The sequence below is a fragment of the Carya illinoinensis genome, chromosome 7 (assembly GCF_018687715.1).
Source record: "Carya illinoinensis cultivar Pawnee chromosome 7, C.illinoinensisPawnee_v1, whole genome shotgun sequence".
NCBI classification, from domain to species: domain Eukaryota; kingdom Viridiplantae; phylum Streptophyta; class Magnoliopsida; order Fagales; family Juglandaceae; genus Carya; species Carya illinoinensis.
Window position 1 is genome coordinate 18952103 of NC_056758.1, and position 7898 is coordinate 18960000.

Sequence of the window (7898 nt, forward strand, 5' to 3'; positions counted from 1 at the left end):
CTTGAGGATCCACCTCATGTAGGAAAGCTCCCCCAAGGGAATGACAAACCTCCCCCGAGGAACCACCTCGCACGAGAAAGCCCCCATGAGGGAATGCTCCCCTGAGGGAATGACGAACCTCCCCCGAGGCCATGCACCTTGCGCGGAAAAGCTTCCCCGAGGGAATGCTCCCCTAAGAGAATGAACCAAAACTCCCCTGAGGAAAGGAACAAACCTCTCCCAAGGAAATACTCCTCGCGCAGGAAAGCTCCTGTCAAGGAAAGCTCCCCTGAAAGGATGATGATGCTCTCCTAAAAGGGAATGCTCCCATAAGGGAATGAACAAATGCTCCCTTGAGGGAAAGACAGGCCTCCCCCAAGGAAATCACCTCGTGCGGGAAAGCTCTTGTAAGGGAATGAATGAAGGCTCCCCTGAGGGAAAGACAGGTCTCCCCTGAGGAAATCACCTAGAGTGGGAAAGCTCCCGTAAGGGAATGAATGAAGGCTCCCCAGGGGGGGAAAGCTTTCTGAGGGAATAAACATGCTCCTCCCTCTAGAGACCAGTTAAGCCCGCAGAGGCCCTCAGGCCCCACCATGCTGAGTTGGCAAGATAGATCGGTGATGGTCAAGTTAAATTTACATATATACACCTGCGCCTTGACTTTTGTAGTAAACTTGGTCAAGTTTGGATTACGTGCCGGTCAGCCATCTATTGAAAATATGCCAAGTCTGCATGATAGCACATTGAGGGAATTTCCATCACAGCTTCAGTAATACAGCGTAATTCAAGCAAGATGGGGACCTTATGTACAAGATCTCAAGCTTGTTATGTTACAAATAGCCTCAGGAGTCGACAGGGGCAGAAGCTCAATTACGCTCAACGGGGTACCTGCAGGATAATCATCCACTCACTGCGACGTAAGTAAACGGACAGTATACCACTGCATGTGAAAGGCATGCATAATTGAAGGCATCGCAAGTAAAAGCATCAAAAATAAAGGCAACTGAACAAGAAGGCATAAAGAAGATAACTTTATTCATCAACTGCCAAGACAATTACAACCAGGAGAATACTATACAACAGTGAGAAACTATGCAAAGAGATTCAAAAGATTAAGAACACCTCGAAGGCCAGAGTCAGTCCTGGCGGGGTATGGTACCATCGGCAAAAAAAGGAATAGCGGCTCCTCAAACGACCCTAAAAAGGCACCATCCCATAAGTACCAAGGCAAGGAGGGAAAGCGGGAGATGAATCACCTCGAAGGGGGAGGGTGCAATCAGCCCGAGCTCTATGGACTCCTCAAAGAGCTCGAGTTGAAGGAGAGATCCTCCGTAGTCCCTCCCATCACAGACCCTTCTTCTACTCCTACTCCTCCCTGGGCCTGAGAGGAAGTGTCTGGGCCTGAGCAAGCCTAGGACACCAAAAATCGCCTTCGCTAACCCAGCCAAGGAAGGAAGCCCTGCTCGTCCCAGATGTGGGGGCAACCTGGGATGCAAGGAAGAACCGTGAACTACACGAGGAGTTCTGAGGTAGGAAAATCCATTGAACGATTGTCCCACAAAGATGGGGACATGTCATCTTGTCAAAACATCTCCCAGTAATGAAGAACAACATATAACTTTTGGAAGGGCATCCACAAGAGCCTCAAGGAGGCTGCCATGCTCATGTCTCCATAAGAATTCATCACAGGACTCGGCATCACAAAGCCAACCCTGAGCCAGGGTACCCATCAAGTTAAGAGCAACCAATTTTAGTGCAAGGAGGGAAAGAGAGAATGCATGATTTTAGAACGCTTAAGGAAGCAGGAAGGGAGATTTGGTGGGAAGCAACAAAGGGGCAGGGGCTATATATAGGTTGGGAATGACAATTCACATCCCGAGGTTCAGATTATATGCACGCTAAAAGGCTCCATCAGATCATGCATGAATCTCGCAGATTTCATGGCACGTGTGGGGAAATGGCATCCACTCCATAAAGGCAAGGCAACCAACAGATGAGCAATGAATGACTGACTGTTTGACATCCCTCCAAATCCACAGGAGAAACGCCAGCCATTAACTCAATCCCTAGGGAAAGCTAAAGGGAAAGTACAAAATTAAAGATAGGAGAGCAGAATTCAAAGCATCATCTCGGAAAGAAAAATGCTATAGGTAAATGGCAACCAAACAGTGTGAGAGGATAAGTCAGAGCGTGGGAAAAAGGTCAAGGCATAAAAGAAAGATACATGTCTTTATTAATTAATCCGTCCACAATTTACAAAAGGACCACGTAGCATTTACTACCAACGCGGCCCCAAGAAAGTAAACAACAACGAAAAGAAAGACTACGGCCACATAGGAGGATCAGGACCAGGAAGCTCTAGGCCCTTCTGCAGATCAAAAGAGCCCATCTCGACAGGGTTCCGCTCTTTTTTGGAGCTAACCGAGGAATCTTCAAACTCCCCTCCCCTTGTGCCAGCTACAGAAGTGCTAGTAGGGAGGAAGTCGCCAAGGTCATCATCTTCCGATAAGAACGCATCTGGGATCGCCTCCCGCCCCAGCTCGCCAGCATGATTAAGGGTGGCGGCATCAGGCTCAAGGATCCTAAAGTCTAGAGCTCGCAAATGCACCTCCAGCACCTTTGAACTACGCTGAGGGTTGAGGATGATGTAGTCATGCATCCTGTCCAAGCCCTCTAGGTACCCATGAGACCAAGCCTCTTCGCGGACGAAAAGAGCCTACTTGACTACATGGCCACCTATTGCACCTACGATAGGTCACTGTGCAGATCCTGGATAACCACCTCCTGACCAGTAATCCTCTCACGGGCAACAACCAGGTTGGCCAAGGCCTTTTCCTCACGAACCCAGGCCATAGCCAACAAAACCCTACGGTCCTCCACAATGACCGATAGGTCGGAATGCTCCCCCTCCAGCATCTTGATCCGATGTAGGTGGAACTCTTGCAGGCCCCTCAACTCCTCATTCTCCATTTGGAGAAGATCTCATGATTCCTGGAGCCTACTCAGGGACTCCACTACGAACCGTAGACACCATACCTCATCCTCAGCGACGCGCCGAGCTAGCGCTCTTATTCCCTGCACACGATCCAATGTTAGACAACAGACTCAAGACCAAGAGAGTAGAAAAGGAATGCAGAATGCTAGAAGTACCTCAGAGGGAAAAAGGGAGACCCGCATTGCCAAGCCATCTGCACTCACGACCCCTTCACACTGCCCATGAATTTCCAGAGTAACTAAATCCAAAATGTGGTAAGTCAGTTTAAGAGATTGAAGAAAGGCCGGAGTGGCCCCAGAGTGCCAGTTATGACCCAAGAACCAGGGCTTTGAGGAGCCGGCCTCAAAACGGTGTACAGGGCCAGCCAGGTTGATGGATTTCTGGGAAGCCATCAAGGCTAGGAAAGCTAGATAAAACGAAGAAGGGTGAGGTTGCAGAAAAAGGTGGGCAGTGGGCATAGTGAAAGCACATAAGGCGAAAGAAGGGTAGCAATACGGAGAGAGGGGGAAGCGAATTTAAAGGCACAGCCTCACAATCGTGAAAAAGAGGTAGCGTCTAACAGCCTAACTTGTAGGGTATGTGAAGTGACGAGAGCCGTATTAGCACCCCGATGGTATTATATGGGGAATCGACATCGGACACGTGGAACGGCCACTAACCAGTCCATGCAGCCACTTGGTGATAAGAAGAGTGGACAGTTGTGACAAACAAGTAACTATGGAAATTCCCATCAAGCCAGCCTGATGAGAATTGGCGAGGTAACTGTTAGGGGGTATTTTCGTCAGGACCTGAAGCCCATAATACAGCCCCAAGCCCATTACTTTGCCAGGCCCCATAAGCCGTGGGAATGCAAGCTTGAGCCCAGAGAGGTCCCTCCTTGGATAGCCTAGGGCAAGCTCCAGATCCGTGCAAGTCAGAGGTAATCATCAATATTTAGATGGAACATTGCAGAAGGACGCGGGAAACCATGATAAGGGGAAAAGGGGAAGAGATGGCACCAAGCAACTCTGCCAAAGACACACGCCACATTAAATGACTGACACTAAGAAAATTGCACTACATTAAATGCAGCATGGCCGTGGAGACTCCAGGGAGAGTTGTCCCTCTACCCCAGAACACAGGGCATGGCCCACCTAACCTAAAAGGCCAAGTATAAAGGTTGCCAAAAACTGCAAGATAAGATAGGTTGAACCCAAGTCTATTGTGAGTTATACTCCATTGTTGTCTTCTTCTTTAAAGCATTTTGATCTCAACACTAACTTTATGATCGGAGGTTCCCCGGGCCACCATAAAGCCACCCTTCTCTTGCCTCAGGATCTGACTTGAGTGAAGACCCGGTCCGACTGAGCGACCCGACCCAAGAGAGTATGAAACACGACGTTAACACATCATATCATTTAACGTCATTTCTTAGCATTAAGCATAAACATCAACAATCCATTTCATGGAACATAAAGACAATAGCTACTACATATGGCATCCATTTCACATGCATAAAACTATTTTTGAGATGGATAAAAAGGGGCTACCAAATAAGGCCATTACATACATATACAGTATACCTTAAAACATTAATACTTTAGCATACTTTCATAAACCATCATTCAATTTTTCTTCATTGCATAAAAGGAACATTTTTCATAAAACTCTAGAAGAGTATGAAAATAATACTTACCTAGACTCCCTGCTATTTTCATTTCATGCAGTCTATTCATATGCATGTCAAATAGCAATCTACATTCATATATAACTTAACATCATTTTCTTTTCAAGTGCATATGTAACTTAAACTTAGAACATTCATAAAAATGCCTTTGACTTAAACTTCCTTCACTTAGACCCATTCAAAGCCACACTTCCAACACAGGATATTTAACTTCATATCCTTATACCTTGGAATAAATTTTCATGAGGTTAAGGCACAATCCTATCAACTCGATCATTCCCTTACTCCATTCATGCATAATTTAACCAACACATTATCGTAATGCAAACCAAGCATAATACACAATTTTAAGCTAGCTTTGATGCTTAAACATTGTATATTCATGCATAAGACAGACTATACACTCTATAGTAAATTGGTCCAACACAATCATCATGCTTCACAAATCTCAAACCAACACAATCCCATCTAAGTATACATGTACAATTGACCAAAATCAAAGTTTTAAATATCATACTATACCAGTCGGAATGGTCAAAATTTATCGTGCTGGTTACTAATCCAACATAAGGGAGGTCTGTGTTTCATACCGGGTTAAATACCAATCATCTTGATGTGTTTTTGTCAATACATATTGGTTTTCAATTTTTCACCCAGTATGTAAATTTTGGTTCAATATGTCAAAACTTTGGCATGGCAATTATGTAATTAAAGTGAAAGACAAGGGCTTTTCTAGTTTTTAATTTTTTCCTAACCTCAAGTCCTCAAGCCTACAGTCAAACTTTCAATGACTCAAAACTTTCTCAAAACTTTGTGAAAATCACCGAAATCGATTTCTCCTCTCCTTATCACCACCGACGCCCGAAGTCCCAGACTCCAATCAGCAATCAACCACCCCACCCCACACGTTTCCCCTTTTACTCTGTCGGTTTCTCCCTAGCGCTGCCCAAAACCCAATTGGTTTTCCCTCTACACGCCGTCACAGTCTCTCACAAGGATGAGTCCAAACTTCGGCATCCTTATGTTCGTGTCGATGTTGCTCCTCTATCGCAGGTAAATGCCCAACTTTTATATTCTCTTTGGCTCTTTCCATTATATCATACAAATATCCCATTGTGGGCTTCTCTTCCCCATCGATAAGTTGTAGAACTTGAACCAAAGGCTCACTAATTTTCACAATAAATTGACATTGAGCCCAAAACTCTTTATCTTCTAGAAAAATCTCAACTATCTTCTTCCCTATTTTGCTTTTAAAATTACTTGATGCAATCCATTTATCACAAGTAAACATCTGTTTAAGATCTTTCTTAAACAAAAGTAAACATTGGATACTTAAAAAATTTGTTGCAAACCTTGTGATTGCAAGGCGACATAAATCACAACCTTTGATGAATTCTCTTCTCATCAAAACCAAAACCCAAGCATGGTTATAGATGAAATTTGTTATCTTCTGATGACTTGCAAAAATTTCATATTGCAGATTTTACAAGTTCGCTCGAGCGGAGGCTTTCGGCCGCTCGAGCGAATTCAGGCAGATTCAAACGCTCGACTGCCGCTCGACAGGGAGCTCGAGCGGGTTGCTGGAAAACAAAGATCGCTCGAGCGGAGACATTGGCCGCTCAAGCGAAATCAGGCAGAGTCGAACGCTCGACGTGCGTTCGATAGGATGCTAGAGCGAAATCAGACAGAGTCGGACGCTCGACGCGCGCTCGACACCCTGCTCGAGCGAATATCGTATTTTGACAGATTTTAGGTTTTCCGCTGTGAGACCATATAAAAACAATTTTTCACTCTAGGGCCGCGAGTTTTGACTGGAGAACACTCTTTGGGACAGAAAAACACAGCTAGAAGGATTCAATTCATTTTGTTTTGGAGACGGAATTCCAATTATTGCACGTACGTTGGAATCATACACGAGCACAGACGAGAGAAAAGCGTTGAATCGTTCCCTTGAGCTTTTGACGACGAGTTGAGGCTGCAAGGAGGATTTTTCAGTGTTTATTTTCTTCTTCCCATCTTCTCAGAACAATTATGGTGAATTCATTTATGTTGAATTCCATTTCTAGCATGAGCTAAATTTTCTTCATTCTAGGAAAACGATGTAACCTATTTCCGAACTATGCTTGATTGTCTATGCTAATTTAATGCAATTCTCTTTGTGTTTATCTGATTTATTCTGAATTTATTGCTTCTAATTAACTGACCATTGATTAGATGATAAGTAATCTTGTGATTTGCTATCGAAAGAGGGAATCATAGGGTAGATTTTGGATATTTCAGCATAGGTAAGTATAGTGATCGAAAGACTTGTATGAACCTATGTAGTCATTAAATATTTGATCTTATTGCGTTCTTGGTTATTGAATTTGCATATTCTTGTGTGAATTGATAACCAAGAGTCAATTCCAATTGACTATCGAAAGAGGCTTTTGGATGAATTAGAGATTTGCTAATAGACAAAAGAGGTTTAAGTTAAATTAGCTGGATGAGAAAAGCATAGTGAAGAATTAGGTGAAATCGATTTCCTAGAAGTTTTCTTCCCCATTGAATTTGATCTTTGAACGTCAGTTTTATTTTCTTTGCTTATTTCTCTTTGAGTTGATCTAGTTTTATTTGCAACTACAAAAACCTTAGCGATTCCTCAAGATAAAATTGAGATTAGTATAATTTTGGTATTTGGCAAGAGTAAGGTACCAATCCCTGAGGACGATACTCTTCTTATTACTTTACTATAAAACTACGATACTGTGCACTTGCAGTTTTGCACCGGTCAAGTTTTTGGCGCCGTTGCCGGGGATTGGTTTATTCTTATTCTTTTTGTCAATATCGATACAAAGTAATCTTGGTTTTAATTTGTTCTACAGGTGTGTTTTTGACATTGGATGCGCCGTGCTAGATCTCGTGATATTACTCCTGTTGATCCAGAGATTGAAAGAACTCTTAGATCACTAAGAAGAAATAAGATACTAGCCATGGCTGAAGAAGACCGTGAGGTACTACCACGCACCTTGAAGAACTATGTACGGCCAGTTGTGAATGGAAATTACTCGAGCATAATGCGCCAACCAATTAATGCCAACAACTTTGAGCTCAAACCAGTTTTGATTAGCATGGTGCAGCAGGCTCAATTCAGTGGATCGTCACTTGATGATCCTAATATTCACTTGGCAATGTTCTTGGAGATTTGCGACACTGTGAAGATCAATGGTGTTACTGAAGACACCATTAGACTGAGATTGTTTCCTTTTTCTTTGAGGG